At 39.1% G+C, this 25,229-nt stretch overlaps 1 protein-coding gene and 1 long non-coding RNA gene across 4 annotated transcripts in view; one reads left to right on the top strand and one right to left on the bottom strand.

Moving 5' to 3' along the window:
- Window positions 1-9,793: 9,793 nt before the first annotated feature.
- Window positions 9,794-10,791, bottom strand: LOC139034705 (uncharacterized). The gene is made up of 2 exons (XR_011487195.1): window positions 10,288-10,791; window positions 9,794-10,073 (listed from the first exon to the last, which is right to left on the bottom strand). It is a non-coding gene; the product is annotated as an uncharacterized lncRNA (long non-coding RNA).
- A 216-nt stretch (window positions 10,792-11,007) lies between these two features.
- The window catches only part of USF3 (upstream transcription factor family member 3), a 50,464-nt gene continuing 36,242 nt past the window's right edge, over window positions 11,008-25,229 (top strand). For all 3 annotated transcript variants that reach the window (XM_020879690.2, XM_020879688.2, XM_020879689.2), the window contains exon 1: window positions 11,008-11,296. The gene's annotated coding sequence lies outside the window, so the exon portion shown is untranslated. The remainder of the gene's footprint in view (window positions 11,297-25,229) is intronic.

The raw sequence follows: 25,229 nt of genomic DNA, 5'->3' as shown, positions 1-25,229 counted from the left end.
TAGGAATTTAGTCCTAGTTTGAGATACAACCAAGTAACATAGCCATATGGAGAAAGGTGTGAGTCAGATTCTTAAATGTAGGTGTAGTTACCTTGATAAGACATAGAGAAATGTGAAGTCAGAGAGTACATAATCTGTTAACTGGGGCAGAAGTGCTTAACCTTTTCAGTTCTCTAAAGCAGTTTGATAAAAATATAAAATAAAAAACCTGCTCTAAGAATCGTTGGGAGCATAAAGTTAATATGAATCAATTACTACCTAGAATTTAAATCTCAAAGACTTACAGCCTGTTTTATATTAATTTGTGTGAAGCTTAAACCCAGCATTTGGGAAAATAGTCTATTGGGTTGGGATATTTGGTGTTAGTGAACTTTGAATTAGGTATTCCTGTTAAGCTGAAAACTTCCACATAGCTGAACTTTATCCAAGTTTTTAATTCTTATTACTATCTTCAAAAACTCAAGACATCCTTTTTAAAGGAATCTAAGTATAAATTAATTCTCCCCTTCCCTGGCGGCTCAGACCGTAAAGCATCTGCCTGCAAAGCAGGACACCCAGGTTTGATCCCTGGGTTGGGAAGATCCCATGGGAAGCAAGTGGCAACCCACTCCAGTATTCTTGCCTGAAGAAATCCATGGACAGGAGCCTGGTGGCTACAGTATATGGGGTTGCAGAGAGTTGGATACAACCAAGCAACTAACACTTTCAATTTCAATTATAATTTAAATCACATTAAATGGCTATAGCCTCAAGAAAATGACTAATGTTTTTGTTCCCTTGACCAAACTTCTGAGCCCATCTAGTTCATCTTTCAAAAACCATACTGGCAATATAAGAAATTCTCTGTAAAGATGTGAAGGATCTTGAATCCTGTTTGTCACTAGTAATCCATATACTAAAATGAAATTAAACTATACACTAAAAATAGGTACCACAAGTAAAACTGCTCATGCAGGTGAAATTTGAAGACACAACTTGAAATAATTAGTATACAGAACAGTAAAATCTGATGAGAGCTTTATTATAGCAACCTAAAAGCTGCTATAATAAACTTTCATGACTTTCTCCTTAACCATCTTCCGTTGTGAAAAAATTAGCTGCCTTTCACTGATACCAGTTCAGTCACTCTGTCATGTCTGACTCTGCAACACCATGGACTGCAGCACGCCAGGCCTCCCTGTCCATCACCAACTCCCGGAGTTTACTCGGTGATGCCATCCAACCATCTGATCCTCTGTCATCCCTTTCTCCTCTCAATCTTTCCCAGCATCAGGGTCTTCAAATGAGTCAGTTCTTCACATCAGTGGCTAAAGTATTGGAGTTTCGGCTTCAACATCAGTCCTTCCAATGAATATTTAGGATTGATTTCCTTTAGGATGGACTGGTTGGCTCTCCTTGCAGTCCAAGGGACTGTCAAGAGTCTTCTTCAACACCCTAGTTCAAAAGCGTCAGTTCTTCAGCGCTCAGCTTTATAGTCCAACTCTCACATCCATACATGACTACTGGAAAAACTATAGCCTTGACTAGACGAACTTTTGTTGGCAAAGTAATGTCTCTGCTTTATGATATGCTGTCTAGGATGGTCATAACTCTTCTTCCAAGGAGTGAGTGTCTTTTAATTTCATGGCTGCAGTTACTATCTGCAGTGACTTTGAAGCCCTAAAAGGTAACGCCTGCCACTGTTTCCACTGTTTTCCCAATCTATTTGCCATGAAATGATGGGACCGGATGCCATGATCGTAGTTTTCTGAATGTTGAGCTTTAAGTCAACTTTTTCACTCTCCTCTTTCACTTTCATCAAGAGGCTTTTTAGTTCTATGCTTTCTGCCATTAAGGGTAGTGTCATCTCCATAGCTGAGGTTACTGATATTTCTCTGAGCAGTCTTGATTCCAGCTTGTGCTTCATCCAGCTCAGCATTTCTCATGATATACTCTGCATATAAGTTAAATAAGCAGGGTGACAGTATACAGCCTTGACGTACTCCTTGTCCTATTTGGAACCAGTCTGTTGTTCCATGTCCAGTACTAACTATTGATTCCTGACCTGCATACAGATTTCTCAAGAAGCAGGTCAGGTGGTCTGGTATTCCCATCTATCTCTTTCAGAATTTTCCACAGTTTGTGGTGATCCGCACAGTCAAAGGCTTTGGCATAGTCAATAAAGCATGAATAGATATTTTTCTGGAACTCTTGCTTTTTTGAGGATCCAACGGATGTTGGTAATTTGATCTATAGTTCCTCTGCTTTTTCTGAATCCAGCTTGAACATCTGGAAGTTCACAGTTCACGTACTGTTGAAGCCTGGCTTGGAGGATTTTGAGCATTACTTTACTAGTGTGTGAGATGAGTGCAATTGTGCAGTAACTTGAGCATTCTTTGACATTGCCTTTCTTTGGGACTGGACTGAAGACTGACCTTTTCCAGTCCTGTGGCCACTGCTCAGTTTCCCAAATTTGCTGGCACATTGAGTGCAGCACTTTCACAGCATCATCTTTTAGGACTTGAAAAAGCTCAACTGGAATTCTATCACCTCTACTAGCTTTGTTCGAAGTGATGCTTCCTAAGGCCCACTTGACTTTGCATTCCAGGATGTCTGGCTCTAGGTGAGTGATCACACCATCGTGATTATCTGGGTCTTGAGGATCTATTTTTGTGTAGTTCTGTGTATTCTTGCCACCTTTTCTTAATATCTTCTGCTTCTGTTAGGTCCATACCATTTCTGTCCTTTATTGTTCCCGTCTTTGCATGAAAAGTCCCTTTGGTATCTCTAAATTTCTTGAAGAGATCTCTAGTCTTTCCCTTTCTGTGTTTTCCTCTATTTCTTTGTATTGATCCCTGAGGAAGGCTTCTTATCTCTCCTTGCTATTCTCTGGAACTCTGCATTCAAATGGATTTATCCTTCCTTTTCTCCTTTGCTTTTCACTTCTCTTCTTTTCACAGCTATTTGTAAGCCCTCCTCAGACAGCCATTTTGCTTTTTTGCATTTCTTTTTCGTGGGGATGGTCTTGATTCCTGTCTCCTGTGCAATATCACCTCCTTCCATAGTTCATCAGGCACTCTATCAGATCTAGTCCCTTAAATCTATTTGTCACTTCCAAGGGATTTGATTTAGGTCATACCTGAATGGTCTAGTGGTTTTTCCCTACTTTCTTTGATTTAAGTCTGAATTAGGCAATAAGGAGTTCATGATCTAGCCACAGTCAGCTTTTTTGACCTAAATATTGTAAATTGTTTCTAAACTCTAGGGACAAATGAACTAGGCAGATAAGAAACATAGTCTTTAAAGGGAAGTTAAATAGCCAGAACCCCCAAAGATCTTAAGTACCTTAACTTTGGAAAGAACTTGGTGGAGAAGAATATTCCTTACAGTGACTTGCTATCTTTTAACATTGGTTTGAGTGTAAACAAAAAGCATAATTCCCATGGAAGAATTGAGACAAAGTATGAAAGGAAGTGTAAAAGATATAAATTCAGAATTTATATAACAGAAACCATATAAGTTACATGTTGTAGTTTCAGCTTGTCCCCCAGTTCTCAGCCTGTCCCATTCCAAACTACCTTGAGGAAGCTACAGTTCAGAAACAGCAGACGAACTCAACTGGTAGCTGGAAATTATACTATCAGCTAAATTAAGAATGACTTTCCACACAATTTGACCTTTTACATCAAAACCCAGAGAAAACTTTTGCCCCCCTAGGTCTTCATCACTGGTTTCTTTTCTCTGTTAATTAACAGATTTCGTCCCCCTAATATTACTGATCCTAGGAATGACCACCTATTAGGGACTTGATTCAGTTCCTTTATTTTACGTGCAAACAAATCTATATGACCTTTGTTCCTGCTGTGCACACATCTCAGATGATTTATTTAGTTGGTTTTAGTTGGAGCACTGATAACTCCTGCAGTCTTAACTACTGCATACTGAAACCCTCCCTCCTTGGACAAGATTGCCTAGTGTCTCTTCACTCCAGATCATATCCAGCTAGTAACATGTAGCCCTTTGGACAAATTTAGAGCATAGTTCCTGGATTATTGCCAGTCCTTAAAATTATTAAAAAAAAAAAAAATTCTTGTAACTTAAAAGGCTTAGTACAGAGGTTATGGTCAAAGAATGTACCCCCAATGTCTGAGGCCCTGACAGTACCACAGTGGAAAAGATAGGAATGACCCTGCCCTGGTGATCTTAATAGCCCAAGTTATCTCAACAGTATTTCAATACAGAACCAACTAAGTTTAATAAAAGTGAGACACAAGTATTAGGAACATACTGTCAGCACTTGTCAACTAGATAATGAAATATTAGCCCATTCACAATTATCATAAAGGAGGGAAATTAGTGAAAGTTATATTTTATATAAAATATGAAGGTCCTATGAAACTTACTGTATGGGGCCTTCCCTGGTGGTCCAGTGGTTAAGACTCTGCACTTGAAATGCAATGGGCATTTGTTCACTAAACACAAGTGAACCAGAAGAGGGATGGAAAAGACAATGTAAACACTAATAAAAGGAACATTGGAGTTAAACCAAAGTAGATTATGGAACAAAATATATTTCCAGGGGTTAAAAGAGATTTATGATAAAGGAGTCTACCAAGAGAATATAGTCTTCAATGAATATGAATCTAATAACAGAACTTCAGAATACATAAAAAACTGACGTGAAACAGACAATTAAATTGGTGATCTGGGGGACTTTCCTGGTGGTCAAGTGGCTAAGACTCCAAGCTCCCAATGCAGGGGGCCCGGGTTCAATCCATGATCAGGGAGCTAGATCCCACATGCCACAACTAAGACCCAGTGCAGCCAAATATTAAATTTTTTTTGGTGATTTAGAACTATTGGTAAATGATATGTCAGAGTATATTATAAAAGAGGATCTATACTGTGCAAACTATGTCCTTTAACCTTCACCAGAACTAAACAAGAAATCAATAAGTCTGGAAAACCTGCCCTGCCCCCCCCCCACCAATATTTGGAAATTAAACACTCTTCTAAATAACTTGTGTCTAAAAAAGGAATTGCAAGAAAAGTTAGAAAAAGAAAATGAAAACAATATGTCAATGCTATAGGATTAAAATGCTTAAAAGATAATTCATAGCATTAAATGTGTATATGAGTTCTTGTTTGCCATTGAAGTATAGTTGATTTACAATACTGTGTAGTTTCAGGTGCACAACAAAGTGTGTGTATATAAATATATATTATTTTAGGTTGTTAAAGATATTGATATCATTCCCAGTGCTATATGGTAAATCCTTATTGTTTGTATATGAGATCTTGAATCAAAGATCTAAGCTTTTACCTTAAGAAACTAGAAAAAGAAGAGCCAATTAAACCTAAAGTAAGCTGAATGAAGGAAATAATAAAGAGCAGAAACCCACAAAATTGAAAACAGTAGGAGAATTAAAATGAAAAGCTACTTTGAAAAAATAAAATTGATAGAGCTCACCAAACTGGGAACCCTGGGTACTTAAGCTTGTGAAGACAAGGATGACTCCTCTCACCACTTCTGTACAGTACTGCTCTGAAAGCCCTTGCCAATCCAGTGATGGTCTATTAAGACTTCCGTGCTGTCAATGGAGGGAGTGTGTTTGATCCCTGGTTGGGAAGCTTAGATCCCACATGCCCTGTGGGGCAGCCAAAATATAAAAACTGAATAAGCCTGCAGTTTGGATAGAAAGAAAGAAAATTGTCATTATTTGTAGTTAATATGAAGTAGAAAGTGCTAATTATGAATAAAAATATTAGGAGTAATAATGAGTGTAACAGGTCCACAGGATACAAATATCCACTGTATTTACAGCTAATAAAATTAGAAGTTTAAGTTCATAAAAAACATTTACACTAGCATAAATATATGAGATAGAGAAAAATTAGCAAAATATATGCAAGGCCTGTGTACAGAAAGCTATAAAACACCCTCAGAATAATTTAAGAGACCCAAATAAATGGGGAGAGAATACATTCATCCAAATATTAAGTTAAAATTTCTCTCCAAATTGAATTATAAATCCCACTCAAGATTTTAGCAAGCTTTTCTACCCCTTAACTTGACAAGCTTAAGTCTATATGAAAATGCAAATGACCTAGAATAGTTAAGAAATTTTTAAGAACAAGACAATTGGAGGACTTACACTACCTGACTTTAAGACTTAAAACGTTGCAGTGATTAAAACAGTCTAGCACTGGTGTCAAGATCAACAAATAGATCATTGGAACAGAAGAGAGTTCAGCTAACAACCACACATATGTGGTCACTTGATTTTTGCCCAAGATTCAAAGACACCTAAGTGGAGGAAGGATGGTCTTTACAATTGGTGTTTGGAACATTGGATTCTTTAATACAAAAATATGATCCATATTCTCCATACAAAAGGATTTGTGATCATACTTCTGAATATACAACAATTAAAGTGTGCTGTGGTCTAAATATAACACATGAAACTGTAAAACTACTAGAAGAAAAATAGAAAAATCTGTGTGAACTTGTGTTAGTCAAAGACTTCTTAGATATGACCCCATAAGCATGACTCAGACATAATTGATAGACTTGACTTTAAAAACAACTATTTGAAAAACACAGTTAAAAGAATGAAAAGACAATCCAAAACTGGGAGAATATATTGCATATCACATATGTGATAAAAGATATGTGTCCAGAATCCAGAACTTAAAATTCAATAACAACCCAATAAAAATGGGCAAAAGATTAAAACAGCTTCACAAAAGATACACAAATGGTTAATAAGTACATGAAAAATGCTCAATATCATTATGGAAATGCAAATTAAGGTCACAATTAAAATTTTAAAAGATTTACTAAGTGTTGATATGGTACATTTCAGATCCCCGAACTGTACTAGTGAGAATATAAATTAGTACAGCTTTGGGAAATTATTTGGCAGGTTTTTATTTTTAAGGTACACTTAGCATCTAAGGCAATGGCAGCCCACTCCAGTACTCTTGCCTGGAAAATCCCATGGATGGAGGAGCCTGGTGGGCTGCGGTCCATTGGGTCGCTAAGAGTCGGACACGACTGAAGCGACTTAGCAGCAGCAGCATCTAACTTGGCCATTCCACTGGATATTCACCCAGTTATTACCCAAGGAAAATGAAAGCAAATGTCCATATGAAGATTTGTCCACAACTATTCTAGCATCTTTATTTGTAATAGTCAAAAACTGCACACAATCCAACTGTCCGCCAACATGAATATACATGATATATCCATATAATGGAATACTGCTTAGCAACAAAAGTTAATGGATACACACAACAAAGTGGATTAATCCCCCCCTACCCATACTGAATGAAAGAAGACACAGAAAAAATGGAGTATAAATAGAAAGATTCCATTTATATAAAATTCTAGAAAATGAAAAGAATATATAGTGACAGTAGATCAGTGGTTGCCTGGAGAACAGGATGAGGGCAAGTGAATAAAAGGAGATAAAGGAAACAGGGCAGGACATATATGTTCAGTTTTGATTGTGGAGATGGTTTCACAGCTGCTTGCAAATGTCAAAATCTGTCACGTTGTACATTTTAAACGTTCAGTTTATTGAAGATCAATCATACCTCAAGAAAGCAATTTTATTTGTTGCTTTCAAGATACAGACTAGGTGAAAATATCTGCACAACATTTATCTGAGAAAGAACGTTTATCCAGAACGCAAAAAACATTTTACAACTCAATAATAAGACAGTGTTAGTGTTAGAGGCTCAGTCGTGTCCGATTCTTTGCGACCCAATGGATGGAATTCTTCAGGCAAGAATACTGGAGTGGGTTGCCATTCCCTTCTCCAGATCTTCCCCACCCAGGAATCAAACCTGAGTCTCCGGTGTCTCCTAAATTGTTGGTGGACTCTTTACTGTCTGAGCCACTTGCATCCTGCTTTCAAAATGGGCTAAAGAATTGAACACTTTACCAAAGATGATGTGCATGTGTCCAATAAACATAGAACATGTGCTCAACACCAGTAGTAAGAGAAGTGCAAATTAAAATCGTGAGAGACACTCAGTATGTGGGCTACAATGAAAAAGACTGACTATATCAAGGGTTGGCAATGAGGAGGAGTACCTGGAATCCGCCTATATTTCTGTTGACAATGAGAAATACTACGACCATTTTGGAAAACAATGGACGGTTCGCATATACCGTTGCCATTCATTTCTGAAAGCTTCTTAAAAGAAAATGCCAGCTTGGAGCCTCTCCCGCCGCCCGCCGCGCATCTGGAGCGGGGCGGGGCGCAGCTGGAGCTCCCCAAGGGTTGGGCAGCCTAGGATATAGGGCGCCCAGAGGTTGGAGAGAAGAGGGATGCACGCAAGCCCCCTACTCCCACCCCGTTCTCTTGCCCCATCAGGCTCTGCACTCAACGGTCCCCCATAAGTAGGCACAGTTTGCGCAGTCCCCTGCTCAGGGAGCAGGGAAGGGTTCAGTAAAGCAGAACTCAGAGACGCCCCCCTCCCTGCGGATGTCGGCGCCCCTTTCTAGTCATTCATCCCCAGGAACAGGAAAAAAAAAAAAAAGGATGTCAGGAAATGAAACTGGGGATGCGAGCAAGGGGCTTTAAGAAGAGTTTTAGAAGTATGTGGGTGAAAATCAAATTTACTTGAGCCCTGTAAAAAATGGACTTGTCCTGGAGGCAAAGGGATCAGTTTCACTTGACCACCGTATTTTATTATCAGTGTAGGGGGCTTCCCTTGTGGCTCAGCTTGTAAAGAATCCGCCTGAAATGCGGGAGACCTGGGTTTGACCCAGCGGGGGATCTGGGATGGGAAGATCCCCTGGAGAAGGGAAGGGCTACCCACTCCAGTATTCTGGCCTAGAGAATTCCATGGACTGTATAGTCCATGGGGTCCCAAAGAGTGGGACACGACTGAGCGACTTAAAAAATAAATAAATATATAAAAAACGGCAATGTAAGCACATGGCAGCTAGCCTGAAATAGGACTGGTGCCATTATTTGATGTCATCCTCTCATATGTAGAGCAATAAACCAATGTTGAATTGGCAAAGTCAAAAAGATCTATGATTGGGATTTGGGCTTCAGTCTGGAATGAGGATTAAATTAAAAAGCAAACATTTAGAACATTTTGTTGTGTTACTTTTAATTTTAATTTTTTTTGAAGCATAGCTAATTTACAATGTTTCAGATGTATAGCAAAGTGATTCCAGTTCTTTTCCACTAAAGGTTATTACAAGATATTGAATATAGCTCCCTGTTGTATACAGTAGGTCCTCATTGTTTATTTTATATGTAGCAGTTTGTATCTATTAATCTCAAATTCCAAATTTATCCCCCTCCCCACATTTTATCAAATATAAATTTCTCTTATTTAACACTTCTACATTGTCCCAGAAGGGTTTTCATGTGTATTCCAATGGTGATCCAAAGAAACTCTTACCGTCTGTTTTCTGAACAATCAAAACTATTTGTTATTTTACTTTAGACTCGACGCATTGTACTTGCTTAGAAAATCATACATACCCTAGATATTATATTTATTAACCAGAATAATTTTTTAAACAGAATACATTATATTCTGATTACAATGGAAATTATTTCCTACAGCTGGACATACTAATGCTATACAATTTCATGGCGGTGCTCTATTAGCATTACTATTAGCCTCTGAATCCTAGGGTAGTTCTTATCTGCAGCTTTGATTTGGGTGTGCTGAATGTATTCAGAGACTAACTAGAAATTCATATGCTGAGATGCAAAAGTTAAAGAAAATTACCAGACTGTTCACAGTGCCATAGTTTAGAAATAAGACAAAAAGCCTTGTATTCATCATAGCTTTTATTTTTATTAGTTTTTTCGTTTCATCATAGCTTTTAAACTGCTGTACAAACATGAGGTGCGGTTACTATTTAACTTTACACCTTTTCCCAACACAAGATCAGCTTCCTGTGTACACAGGCTCAAGTAATTCCCACCATGCCATTTCCCGTGTGCATCTTCTGGAAGTTACCTGGTCAAGTCCCCGGACGTCTAAGATCTGGGACATTTCCAAACCTGGCAGTGGAAGCGCTTGGAAATCTTTCAACACCACTAGGTGGAGGACACCTGTTTCAGAAGAGGAGGGGTTATGAAATAGGAAGTGGAACCAGGAAAAGGGAGATGTGACCACAGTTCCAGGGCCCCAAAGCCATCTTGGAATTAGCGGGCCCTGGTCTCCATGCTATACCCGATCTAGGTATCTAGGAACCCAAGCCTGAAGTTCCAAACCCATCCCCCGAGCGGCACAGACTCGCTTTCTCTAATTAGGAGCTCCCAGGACCTTTCTTAACATGGTCATCTCCAGTTCGCAGGAATCCTCCTTTGGAGCAAATGAAAAAGGATAGATGATCGCAGCCAACAAATTCGAGCAGCGTCAGGTCGGCAATGGTCTTCCAGTGAAATGGCAGCCGGAGACGTCTGCATTCCTTTTTATTCTTCCTCACCTTCTACTACAGAGCTTCATATCGCCTTCCTGCCCTCTAGGATAAGAGGATCTCTCTAATCGTTCTTGAAAGCCTTCAGTGTCCTCTTCCTTTCCAGTTTTTCCACTTTCAAACTCTTTAAAAAAGAAGTGTAAAGCAGAACAGAGAACAGGATACAAAAGAAGTTTCTTCAAACATCTCTTTTGCCAGGTTCTCAAGGCGTCCCCTTTAAGGAACCAGGCCCACCTCTTTCCCATTCATCTACTGGCTTTCGGTCCTGCCCATCACTCTACCTTTAAGAATATTTCCTGTTCCTTCAACTCAACTTGCACACCTCCGCACCCACCCCCGGCCCTCCTCATTGGGCTGCCCGAGGCCCGTTCACTCTTTGGTTTTCCCTCCACCTTCTCCCGCCCCCTAGATAGCGCAACGGCGTCTCGGGCTCTGACTGGCTACTACTGCGCCTCTCCGGGTTAGGATTGGTGAGCTCAGTGGTAGGGGCGGGACCGCGGTGCACCCAGGGTAGGCTGTTCACTAGCCCAGCGGCTGCCGCGGGAGGGGTGGGGAGGGCCGGGGAGGGGCGGGGGGAGGGGGGCTGGGAAAGTTGAGGCCGCGCTGCCGCCGGGTCTCCGGCCTTGAGGGCTCGGGCTCGTAGTGGCGGCGGTGGCCGCTAGAAGAGGCGGCGGGGGCGGGGGGAGAGGAGGGCCTGGGCCCGCGCTCCCCCAGCCCCAGAGAAGCAGGAGGCGGCCGCAGACGGAGAGATTGGCCCGGGCGGTCGGACACCCCTGCGGAACCCGCTTGGGATCATGACCCAGGCTGGGGTCGCCGCTGCCGCCGCCACCGCGGCCGAGACCACGCAGCCAGCGGGTGAGTGACTGAGGGAGGGGGCCGCTGACAGCCGGGGCGCGGGGCGGGGGCCGGGGCTGCGGGGGCGGCTCCGGGGGGCGGCTCCGGGCTCTGCTCCACCCACCCCTTCCCAGCTCCCGGAGGCTAGGGCTGCGCAGAGTGTGTCTTCTTCCTGGGGACCCCTGCTTGCGGAACCTGGGGGCCGCGAGCACGGAAGGCGCGCGCACCCCTCTTCTGCCCGACCTCTCGGCGCCCCGCGCCCTCTGGTGCCAGGCCCGTGGGGGGCTCGCGCTGCGCCCCGGCCCCCAGATGCGCGCGGGGCGAGAAGGGCTCCACGCTGCCCCGGGTGCTTAAAGAACTGGGCATCCAGCTTCACACCGGATGTCCTTTGCCCGCCTCCTTCACCTTTTTCTGTCTCCTTCATTCCCTCTTCTTTCCTTACCTTCCGAATTTCCTTCGGACCCAGTGGTCAGACTCACGTGATTTGCTTTTTAACTCTCACTTCTATGTAGTAGAGTTAGGTTTGCAGGTCTTCTTTTTAGAAGCTTTTCTTTCCGTTCTGAATTGGAACGGTTCTCCCAAACTCACGGCTCCCTTCCCCCCACCCCCCGCCTCCCTGTTACATTGGAGTATGATCCTTCGGATTTATTAACTATAAACCTAAACGTGAACCTATATGTATGATCCCAGCTATAGGCTTTAAACTTAGGTTCTCATGCAATTTTTACTGCTAGTAGTAGATACATTGACGTAACACCACACAACACTAGACAATTGTGGTTAAGTTTGCATAAAAAAGACAGTTGCTTATTTATTAACAAAGTACAGATTTCTTGAATAAACATTTCTGTGAGTAACATGAATTCTGAAGCATATTTGTACCTTTGCTTTTTCTTAAAAAAAAAAAAAAAAACAGCAAGCAAAAAAGCAAACCTGCTTTTTGAAGGATCAACAGGCTGGTACACATCCTCATCACCTTGATGACTTTTTCCTCCTACACAGCACACATATTTAATATAGTAAAGAGTAGCTATATGGGATACATTTATTGCTTCTCCTTTTTTGTGAAGTACTTTAAAAGTATTTGTTACAAAATAAGCAAAATACCTTGTAATCATTGCACTTCTGAAACCAAGAAATTACCTGGTCTCAGGAACAGTGTAAAGAAGAACTTATTCTCATATTTTGCTCTAATCTAAGCAGTATGAGTTTTTTAATACACAGGTATTACATTCTCTATATATTTAAAAGTTTGATAAAATCCAGACAAGCCTGCAAGCTAGAACATTCCTTAGTATAAAAGCACCCCATTGTAGCGATTTAAGGGCAGCATAGGATTGAAATAATTACTTAAGATTGTTATTTTTTTTAATGCTCTGCTGGTATGTGGAATCCTAGTTCCTCAACCCCAACCTGGGGTCAGACCCATGCTCCTTGCGTTGGATGTGTGGAGTCAACCAATGGACCACCAAGGAAGTCCCAGGAATAATTATTTTCTAAATTAGTTGTCTGTGGGACATCGTGGAAATAAAATTCTAAAGTTGCAGATTGTGCAGTCAGTGAAATAGTCAGGTAAGAGAAATTGATGGGCTATTTTCCTGTTTTCAGAGTTTAGCATTGTCAACAAGGGAAAAGAAGCTCTAAGAAAACAGAATGTTTAACTCAGGAGATAAGCTTCAACAGGCAGTCAGCGTGAAACTAGCTTATATATAGGGACTGAATCAAACTTGGGTCTTTTTCTTTAAGATTTATTTATTTATTTTATTTTTTAGCTATGGTGGGTTGTCATTGCTCACAGACTTTCTCTAGTTGTGGCTATTGGGGGTCACTCTTTGCTGAGGTGCCTGGGCTTCTCACTACGGTGTCTTCTCTTGTTGCAGAGCATGGGCTCTAGGGTGCATGAACTTCCATAGCTGTGGTGCATTGGCTTAGTTCCTCCGAGGCATGTGGGGTGTTCCCGGACCAGAGATCAAACCTATGTTCCCTGCATTGGCAGGTGGATTCTTAACCCCTGGACCACCAGGGAAGCTTCCACACTTGGGTCTTAACCATATCTGTCATGCCTTTCCTTTCTATCCTCTGACCCAGTGGTTCTCAGTCTGGACTGCATAGTAAAATCATTTTATGTGTTTTTACATTTTAATACCCAGGCTTCTTGTGTCAGAGATTCTCTTACTTTTGATATGGGGTAAACCTCAGCCATAGGTGTATTCTTTAAAGCTCATCAGGTGTTTCCATTTAGCAATAAGGGTTGAGAACTGCTATGTGTCTAAAAAATGTCCAATCTAATAAACTTGTGTTCTAGGCTCTTCTAAATCAGGCCTGCACTCACATGTCCAGCTTTCCCCCCACTGCTTCCCAACATGAGCCTCCTCGTGGTCCCACACATCAGCAGTTCAGATCCTGGCTTCTATTAGTGATGTTGGTCTTTCTCAGCGTATGGATGCCCCACTGTGCTCCCTCTCCCAATGACCGTAGTTCTAACTCTACTTTAGTGAAGGTTTTCCTGGACAGCTCTAACTCTTTAGTGATTGGCTCCCTTTGAACTTTTCATCCACATATTAAGAGATTCCCTTTATGCTTATATCATCTGGTAGTTTTAACTTCTTTTGTGCTTGTGTTTCATTATTCTTAAACTTGATGGCAAGGAGTGTTTTATTGTTTGCTCTTCTACAACAGTTTGCTTTGAGTCAGATTGATTTGCTTTGAAACCTCCCCAACACTCCTTGCAGCTGTAGTTTCAGGTTTGATTCCATTCTGGATGTTTCTGTGTTGGTAGCTTCCTTACACCTTAACTCACATCAGAATTCATGTATGTCAGTTTCTTCCATGTCTTTTCCTTACTTCTTCAGTAAGTTGATTATTTGCTCTTCTGTGGTCCCAATAACAACTTGTACTTATTTCTCTGTTAACACTAATCGCATTGCCCCTAAGTATGTGTTTATCCACCTTCTCTATGGGCCTGCTACCCCTGGAGCATCCACATTGAGGGCTCCAGGAGGTACAATTCACGCTGTATTCTTGCATACCATTGCAACATGGTGGAGATAGAACCCCACCAACATAGCAACTGTGTTCTCTCATCTTTGTACTTTTGGGACCTAACGTAGCACTAATTATTAGTAGGCATTCAAAAAATGTTTGTTAAATGAGTAAATGACTGTTGTGTTATATATTATGTGAAGATAACCATATGCATCTTTAGCATAGGCTGATTTGGCATTAATTGATTTCACCATTAAATATTATGTCCTATACTACTATTATGGATTTGTTAAGGATTAGTGGAATTTAAGTAATTGTGGTTATGATGGATCCCTTAAACATGTAATCTTCCTTCCAATATGCATGGAGATATATACGTTGAGTCTTTTACTCTCAACTCTGGAAGTTGACTCTTGTTATCCATAAAATATTTGTGTAACGCTAAGAGAAAAGCTATTAACTGTCCAATTAGATAATTTTTCTTTTTCTCATTAAGTTTTCCATATGGGTACAATTGAACTACTTCAGAAGGCCAGATCTTTTAATTAGATCAGTAGGAGATGATAAGTTGTTCCTATTAATGTGCTAATACTGTGTTTTTAATTCAGTTCATGAAGTATTTATTGAGTGTTTACCATGTGCCCAATACTCTTAGCTATTAAAGAGAATACAAAAGTAGTAAATGGTGTGGACTCAGCTCTTAAGAAGTTTTTAGACTTATTGGGAGGATTGGGGAACATCATATCAAATAAGGGACTGAACACAATATTCATTACCTAATTTAAAATAAGTACTCAAAATTGATGTTGCAGTGATAATACCATGGAAAATTAAGAGAAAGACCAGATATTCTTTCAACAGACATTTATCATCCCCATACTGAGTACTAATTATGGAGGATAAAAATATGGAAGCTTTGGTTTCTACCATTTAGAAGTTTATAATCTACTGGGGATACCCAATAAGAATATAGAGTGTATTTCCTCTTAAGAGTTTGTGGAGTGACAGGTACAAAGGCATGGAAATGAGAGAGGGCTTTTCTTGATTAAGAAGCTACAAATAGATTGTTGTGGTGGAAGTGTTATGTTAAAGAGCATGGACTTCGGGGTCAGACACATGTGGTTTGCAAACTTTTATTCCTGACAGATCTGAGCCCTCACAGACTTTGTCTGTGTAATGTGGCAGTAGTGTGGTAACTTCGCTGCTAGTGTTAGTAAAAAGAGGTACCCCCAGCTTCACTCAGTTCCCTGCTCCTTGTGACTTCCCTTTTGTCTGTTAGCTGGCTGCATGAGGAGCCTCAGACAGTCTTCCCTCCAAATTAATGAAGCCATTATTGGGTCCCTTGGCAAAAACATTCTCCCCTTAGCTACTATAATTTCTTGAACAGCAGACATCCATAGTGAAGGGAACAGGGAGAAGAAATTTGTAGTGTAACCATGAGAGGTACCACTTCTACCTCTACTTCAGTTGCAGGATAAATTTCTGTTTGGTTGTGAGCAACAGAAATTGCCTTTGGCTAACTTAAGCAGAAAAGGGGGATTTATGGATAGATACTGGGTAAGCGCACAGAAGTGGAAGGAAAGTCAAATAATGAAGCCTTGGGAAGACCAGAGAAAGCAGCTTCTAGGATCACACGGGTCTATGGGGCTAGCTCAACCTCAGCCAGTTTTCCTCCTTGTGCAGTCTTGTTGGTCAGCCCGATGCCTATCCCAGGGGTGAACCCACATTTTATAGTCATATCAGATCTCAGGAGTGAGACAGAGAAGCTCTCCAAAGGACAAGTGAGGTAGTATTGCCAGAAGGTCCCAAACAAGACATTTCTTACAGAGTTCATAGAATTTGGCTGTGTGGAGGTCTTGATGTGTGAGCTTGATGTAAACAGTTTTTGGAACAAAAGCCAGATAGCAGGGAGTTGAAGAGAGAATAACAAGTGAGGAAGAAAGGACTCTGAGTATAAACTGCTTGTTTAAGGAGCCTGATGGTGAGGAGGGAGAAAAGAATAGGAATACCTAGAATCTGTGGCAAGTTCAGAAAGATAAAAAAAGAATTTTAAAAACTTTTAAATGGGAAAGAATGAATGTATTTTAATGTAAAAGCACTAGTAAATCAGGAGAGATTAATATATGAAAAATAAGATATATTTTTGTAACAAGATTGCTAAGAAGTGGACTGATAAGAGTCCAGAATAAAGGTAGAAGGTTAAGTGTTACCTGGAAATATTAAGGTTTTATAGAAGAAGACATATTTCACTGGGCTTTAAAGAGTTAATTGGATTTTGATAAGCAGAGTAAAATGGAGAGGTTATGCCGGTGGGAAAATAGTATAAACTTAGCAAAAAGTAAACTAACTGGTAAGGAGCATAGGGAAGAACCTATGTGAAGTGGGGAGGAGGGATGAGTTGATGATGTGATCAGCTGTATAACCCTGCTCCTCTGTGTGCTGTACTAGATGTGGATAAGCAAGCCTCGTCAGAAAAGACGGTAGTGTGAAGTAGGGTCAAGAAAGGCAGGACCCAAGAGTTTGGATTTGAATAGATGTGGGGAAATGGTACTGTAGACTCTGGAGCAGGAGAGGCACATGATGGGTTACAGTGCAATGGAAAGATAACACTGGAAAGATAGCAATGGAAAGAGACACTGGAGTATAAAACCACTAAAGGATAGGGAAAAGACTGGGAGCAAAACACTATTAAGTCCCAGACCTGTGTAAAACGGAGACTACTCTAAGGTGGTGGTAACAAACATTAGGAGATGAACATTGTGAAACAAATTGATAGGATTCAGTGAGAAGATCTGAAGGTCATTTTGGGGTTTAAAACCAGGTTAAAATTTTGGTGGTGTTGATAAAATGGAGATTGGAAGTAGTTCTCTTAAGAGGCAATGCCATTTTGACATGTTGCAAACAGACTCTGGTTTATTGCTTCAAAATAAATTGTTCTGAAGAGTGCTTTGCCTAACCAAAGATTTGGAATAAGATCAGCTTTGAATGTTAGCTGTATTGTAAAAACATAGCAGCTTTTATACAGAAAGAAATTGAAACTTTGTAGGGAAAAAGCAAATAGTAAAAAACATTCATCCTTGGAAGTCAAAATGAGAAAAAGACAGGATTCATGTTAGAGACAGATGATGCCTAATTGGAGAGAGGAAGACAGCGTGGAAGAGAGAATTTCAAGCAAAAGGAGAGATCAGCAACCTCATATCCTGCAGAGAGGAGAAGGCCTCTGGCTTGTTGAGAAATAGTCCCTTACCTCTAAGAAAGTAGTTTTGATTGGCAGGAGCAGTCAGAAGGCATACCACCATGGAGTTTAGAAGAGATTGGCCAGTGAAAGAAAGCCGAGTAGTTTCATAGAAATAGGAGGAGAGAAACAGAATGATAAATAGAAAAAGCAGTAAATGCTCATTTAATATGAAGAAGCAAGAGAGAAATGGTTAAGGAGGGAATATAGTACTAAAGAGGAAAGAAGTATAGATGCTCTGGTAAGCTGAACAGACAGATGTATAGATCAAGGTCTGTTAGGATAAATGTAGGATCTAGTTAAGGAACTTGAACCAGATGACCTTTATCTTCCCAGTGAATTAGGGGGAAAATGGAAGAAAGGCAATTAAGGTGTCTTGAGCTCTTGCTATGTACCAGATACTTCGCTTGATCCATTCCACATATTATCATTTAAACTCTTAATAGTTCTTTGAGGGATTCATGATAATCTGCCAGTTTTAAATTTGAGAGTGCTAAGACTTCAATGAATACTAATTTTTACATATTTAAATATTTATTTATTTGGCTTCACTGGATCATAGTTGTGGCATGTGGTATATTTAGTTACGGCATGCAAACTCTTAGTTGTGGCTTGTGGGATCCAGTTCCCTGACCAGGGATAGAACCTGGGCCCCCTACATTGGGAGCATGGAGTCTTACCCACTGGGCTACCAGGGAAGTCTTAAATTTTTTTCTCTCTCTTTTTTTTTTTTTGGCTGCACCATGAGGCACGTGGGATCTTAGTTACCCCACCAGGGATCCAGCCTGTGCCCCTGCAGTGGAAGGACGAAGTCTTAACCACTGGACCAAGGAAGTCCCTTGAATACGTATTTTTAAAACCAAATAACTAGTAAATGTCAACTTTGAGATATGATCCTTGGTCTGATATCAAAAGGTAGTCTCATTACCCTTTACCATTCATTCATTAATGTGAGGTGAAGAGTATCGGGGCCTTGAGAGCATCTGTGTTACTGATTACAGTGGCTGTGTCTCAGAAGCATTTGAAGGGCTTTAAAAAGTCCCTGTACTTTACCCCTGTCACTCATTCCTTTATCAGCTTACTCCTTGATTATCCACTATATTAGTCAGGGTTCTCCACAGGAACAATAGGATATATGTCACAAGATGAGTCTGGAGCATCTTATAGTGCCAAAAGATAGGGAAGTACTACAAAGCAGGAGAGGGGGAAGGGGAAGGGCATGTAAAAAGAACACTGGAGTGCCCAATGGCCAAAACTTGAACAATTTGACCAACAAAATAACTATAGTATTAAATTTTAACCCAAAGAATAAAATAAGTATCCTGAGTTCATAATGATACAAGTAAATGATTGAATAAATAATTGAGAGAGAGGAGACAAATCTCCTTCATAGAAGAATTCTGGAAAATACGTATTTAGATACGTCTTCTCCAAGAGAGAGAGATTTATTCCCCTCTCTTTGAGTGTGGACTCAACTTAGTAGTATTCACTTTTAAAGAATAGAGAATAGAAAGGGAAATACAGTAGCATTACTGTAACTACTTGAATAGTGTTAACAAGAAATTTGAGGAGGACAATTGGTGGGGATGACTACTACTTTTACAACTTAAATTCTTCAGAATGATTTGAGTAGTCTAATGTAAGGATGTTTTATTGTATGAAAAAAAAATCTAGTTAAGTAACACCAAGAATAAGAAAATGGGAGAATAAAAGCACATCCTTACTAGTGTTGAAAAGGTGGGAAAGGTGTCATCTAAGGATCAGAAACATTGAGGACTTTATGAAAAATGAAAAGCACATAGGAGCAGTTTGATGATAAAATCATACAGCATTGAGAAGTCTGCAAACCAGTATAGACTTGAAGGGGAAAAGCTCGAAAAGTGAGTTTTCCAACACAATTCTGGAAAACTCCAAAGCTCAGAGACTGAAAAGTTGAGGTTGGTTGTCTTAGCCCATGTTGGCTGCTTCAACATACCATAGATTGGATGACTTACAAACAACAGAAACTTATTTCTCACAGTGCTGGAGGCTGGGAGTCCAGATCAGGGTGCCAACATGGTTGGATTCTGGCGAGGGCCTTTTTGCTGGTTGCAGACTGCCTTCTTCTTGCTGCAGCCTCACAAGGTGGAAGGGGCAAGCGAGTTCTCTGGGCCTTCTTTCATAAGGGCACCAATCTCATTCATGAGGGCTCTGCCTCTTAATGACATCACCTTAGGGATTAGGAGGTCAACATATGAATTGGGGTGGGGGGATGCAAATATTCAGATGATAATAGCGGTCAAAAGGTAATTAATTTAGATTTTGGAACTGTATTAGGGCTAATTAGAATAGCTAATAACCATGTTTACTCCTGGGCTAACCTACTAGAACTTATTTATGTAAATTAGATGTATCTCCATTGGGCTTGAGGGCCAGAGAGAGAATCAGGGTTATATGCCACTGTGAATGTGGGTCTCCTTTCTTCACAAGTTACCCACCTACCTGCTCCCCTCCATCTCTGCATGACACTCTTGACAGGCAGAACTCTTACTATCAGCATACATGTTTATGATGCAGAGAAGAGTGATATTCACACATATTAAAGCAGTGATTCTAAGAGGTGGATGACCATTAAAATCACCTAGGTCATTTTTTAATTTAAAGGTGTTTTCTACAGTGCATCCAGAGATGAGAACCACTTTGCTGGGGAAACCAACTTTAGCAATCAGTTCAGTTAACTGAGACTCACTAAATATTTAAGGAAAATCAAGAGGGTGAAAGAGGAACACCAAACTGAACAAATAAAGGAATCAATTTTTGGGGAAATGAATTGAACGTAATAGATGATATTTGTTATTTTAAAATGTCCTCAAAGGGAAAAAAAAAGTCCTCAAAGATTTTAGGGAATACAATTTCCATAAAATAGCAATGGGGCATAAGAACAATAAAGTTTTTGAAAGTTGAAAACAATTTCTGTGATAAAAAATTTAATAGCACGTTGAATAGCAGCATGGTTGTAATAGATTGACTGAATTAATGAACTGGAAGATCAGACCCAGGGAGTCCTTCTGAAATATGGTACAAAAGAACAGAGAAGAAAATTTTAAGTTGTTAGACATGAAATACATATCTAGAAGGAGAACTAACACCTTATGCTAAAATTCTGCACAGTTTCAGTAAGTCTTTGTCAGAATGGAGATGGTGGACGTTTGGTGGGTAAGAATTAGAGTATGTTACAACTTCTTTGTTGATAGAAGAGACTATAGATACTGTTTTTTAATATGAAGAAAATATATTTAAACTCAATACTAGTAAAAGTTATTGATATGTGATTCCTCTGCTGTTGGCTTTATTCTCTCAGCTTTGCTTTTTGTGTATTACTTTCATCCTCAGACTGGCTTCCCTCTTTTGGAAGATGTCTGTAAGTGCAGTATTTGGAATCACATCCTTTTTCTTTACAGTGGAAGGAGTGAGTATAACTACCTGCTTCATCAAACGAAAGTCCTGAGCTTTGCTTTGACTGGAGACCATTAGAGTCAGAAAAAAAAATATTTGCCAAGACAAGTCAAGGCCTATTACTGAAGTACAATGACTGGGTTGGGGAAGGGTGCTTTAAATGAAAATTGAGGAAGTTCATGAAGAGGAGAAAATGTATAACAAGTGTCCATACAGTATGTTTCTTAAATTGTTAAGGGTTATTTATGAATAGAATATGTATAAAAGGAAAGATGATATTGAGGAAAATAAAGAAAAACAAAAAAATCAGCCAAGGAAAAGTAAAAAGATAGTGGAAGAGGGAAGAGAAAAAAAGCAAAATATTGTAGCAATGCAATACATTCTCTCTGTTTTTTAAAGGCTCTTAAATTGTATAGAAACAAATCTTCGGATTTGTGTTATTTCAGACAAATATAAACAAAATAATGCAGAAAAGTTAAAATAATATAAACACATACACACTCTGGGCAAATGTTATTGGAGGAAAATGCATAATAGTTTGTTATCAAAGTTTAATTCCACACAACAAACATTTAATTGGAAAATAATTGATAAAAACTTTATATACCTAAGGAGCTAAAAGTGCATACTTTTCTCAAATACTCATCTAACACGTAACAAAAATACATAACAGGGCTACACAGGAAATCTCAAATTCTTAAAATTAGAAATTAGTTATTGCCAGTCGTAGTGTGAGGAAACAGACAGACACACACACACTCTTAACAAAAGGGGAACCAAAAAAGAAGAAAAATAACTACTTGGAAAGCTTTTTACTTTAACTCAGTTTGAAGAGGGTATGAAAGTTGAAATTATAAGGAAGAAAAATTCTAGATAATAAAAACAAGCAAATTCTAGAAAAATAAATATAAATGATTCATAACATGTGAAATGATATTCAGCCTCACTAGTCCTCAAGGAGATGCAGGTTAAGCAATAATGATATTTTTTGTTGCTTTGGACTTAAAAACTTGAAATATATTGATTGTAGCCTTTTTTTGGTCAGCATTGTTTTTAATAGCAAATCAAGTGAAACAAAATCCAGAAATAAAAAAGGAAGAGGGATAAAGAGTATTAATCAATGGGTAACAGCTAAATAAATAATGGTTCATACATGCTACACAATGCTATGCAGGTATTAAAAATAGTAAGTTAAATTAAAAAGATGTCCATAGTGTATTTCTACACTAAAATAAAGCATATTTCAGAGTGACATAGAACATGATTAAATTTTTATTAAAAATTTTTTGTGCATGTGATAAGATATATATGTAAATGTACACCTGTAGAAAGATCAAGAAAATTGATGTCAAATTGATTACCAGTTGGGAGAGGGTAGAATGAATAGGTTGTACTGGGGACTTTAATTTTCTTCCTTTGAAAAAGGGAAGTGGTTAAGGGTAATTTTTTTTGTCTAAGATCCCCTGGAGGAGGGCATGGCAACCCACTCCAGTATTCTTGCCTGGAGAATCCTCATGGATGGAGAAGCCTAGTGGTCTGCAGTCCATAGGGTTGCAAAGAGTCAGACACGACTGAAGTGAATTAACATTAGCATAGCAAAGAATCAGACCTGACTGAGTGACTAACACCTGACTTGGATAGCATTTTAAAAAATTATTTAAAAATTTAACTGAAACTATATAAACTGTTTAGGAATTAGTAATTTGAAAATACTACATATCAAAATTTACAGGCTGTGGGCAAAGTTGTACCTTGAGGAGATATTATAGTCTTAAATGCATTTATTAGAAAGATAAAATTAATTCACAGTGCATATATGTGGCAAAAATTAAAATTGCATATGAAGATATCCCATGTACCCTGCTACCTATTTCCCCTGTGCAGTCCTTCCAGAGAAATTCTGTGCATCATTTACTAGCTGTGCATGATTTACATGTTCTCTCTATCCCAAAGGATACATATATACAAGTTTATTTGTAAAATACATATATACATTAATTAATTTGCTAGGGCTGCCATAACAAAATACATAGATTGAAGGGCTTAAATAAGAAAAATTAATTTTCTTAAAGTTCCTGAGGCTCAAAGTCCAGGATCAAGGTACCAGCAGGTTTACCTTTTTCTGAAGCCTCTTCTTGGCTTGGAGATGGATGCTTTCCCGCTGTGTCCTCATGTGGTCAGCTCTGTGTCTCTGTGGTCTGTGTTCTAATTTCCTTGTCTTGTGAGGACACCAGTCATCTTGGATGAGGGTCTACCCTAACAACCCCATTTTAACTTAACTACCTCTTTCAAGGTCCTGTTTTCAAATACAGTCACATTCTGAAGTATTGGCCATTAGGACTTCAACATGTGCATCTGGGGGAGATATGATACAGCACATACAAATACATAAATTTATATATTTGACTTTCAGTACATATAAGTGCATTGTATGGGTGAAACTATTAGGTTGAACCACCTGAAACTGCAGTTTATAGAGGCAGAAAGTATGAAATATGGGCAGTTTCAGGTGGTTCTGCATGATCCTGTGACATATTTAATCAGTCTCCTTTTGATGAGCCTTTCCTTGTCTTTTGCTACTTAAATATCCTTGAGTAAATATCTGCTGGCACATACATGAATATACTTGCAGGTAAATTTCTAGGAGTTGTTGCATTAAAGAGTTATGTGTTTCTGTGAACCAGATGTGAGTCCATATTATGTCAGGAGGGAGTTGGTCTGGGCACTGAGCTACAGGCCTTCCTAACAGGACAAGGGCACCTCAGTGAAAGAGATGGGAGCTGTAAGAACAGAGAAAGAAGTTGGAGGGGGGGGGTGAGGATAGTGCAAGAGATTGCGTGGTGGGAGGCACTACTTACAATAAAGGAACTGTACTGATGTATTCCCTGTGGATTGTTTTGTAACTAAAAATGACTAGATGATTTTTATTATGTAGTTGTGACCAGGAAAGTCATGGCATCTGCCCTAATTTTTATCCAAGGAGTAGGATCACCCACCAGAGGAGATTTGAACTGGGACTGGGAGGTATTTTATACTGCTTGCATTTTATGTGTCCTTCTCATTTAGTTTAACAGTTACTAATATGTGCATCAGTATTTGCTTGGAGATGGGTCACAAAGAGTCGGACATGACTGAGTGACTTCCACTCACTCACATAGGAAAGATATTTGGAATTGATATTACCAGATTGTTAAAAATATAAGGGCATTGGTACTTTATATACATATATCTGTGCTGTTTAAAATTTTACAAAGAGCAAGAATTATTTTTTGCAACTGAATAAAAAAAAATCCTGAAAGCATGAAGTTCTCTGAATTTAATTATGATACAGTTTCTGAGCCAGAAGTTTTTGTAGTTTGTATGGTCAAGAGCAAGGAAAAGGTCTAAAAAATGCTGTTTACAGCGGGTATTCCTGAAGAGTGCAATTGTAGAGCTAAGTAACTTTTTAATTTAACTTTACATGTTTCTAGACTCTTCAAAAATAATTTTAAAAATAATACTGTATTGAATATTTGGAAACTGCTAAGAGAGTAGATGTTAAAAGTTCTTATCACAGGAAAAAAATTTTGTGATTGTGTGTGGTGATGAATGTTAGACTTGTAGTAAGCATCTTGTAATACAGACAAATATCAAATCATTATGTTGTATACCTGAAATTAAAGTAATGTCATATGTCAATTATATCTCAATAAAAAATTATTTTTTTATACAAACAGGTTACAAGTGTAGCTTAAAAATAAAAAAATAAAAACTATGCTGAGCAAATTACTATACCCTTGGCTTATTTCTTTTTCTTGAAGTATTGTTTCATTCAACTGCACAGTGAAAGCAGGACTTCATTATTTCATATTCTTATATATGTCATAGCATCTCAAGGTTGGCATTTATGGAATCTCCATGACTGATGGCACAGAGCATGATGTTGAGGAGGAAGGAACCAACAAACATTGTTAAAGGATGTAATATTTCTTTAATGGCAAAGGAAATTAGAACTTCTGATAACAGTTACACAAAGCAGAAGACAACACAGCACAATCATAAACAGCTCCTCAAGTTCCCACTGAGATGGAAAGCAGTGCTGCAAACACATGCATAGAAGAAGGATTCTTTTGCACATGAAAAGCACCTTTGTGCTATTTTTGTACTACTAATACAGATATAAAGACTTAATGACCTGAACCAGGTAGACCATGTAGGAATTTCTTAACCTAAAATGCTAGACATGATAAATACAAATAATAGCTCATCTAGCAAAATACAGAGGGCAAAGTTGCCTCAAAGCATGAATAAGATGATAGA

Source organism: Odocoileus virginianus, chromosome 4, assembly GCF_023699985.2.
Source record: "Odocoileus virginianus isolate 20LAN1187 ecotype Illinois chromosome 4, Ovbor_1.2, whole genome shotgun sequence".
In the NCBI taxonomy this organism is placed as follows: domain Eukaryota; kingdom Metazoa; phylum Chordata; class Mammalia; order Artiodactyla; family Cervidae; genus Odocoileus; species Odocoileus virginianus.
Note: the sequence above shows the minus strand (reverse complement) of the source record. Positions and strands in the feature narration are given on the sequence as shown.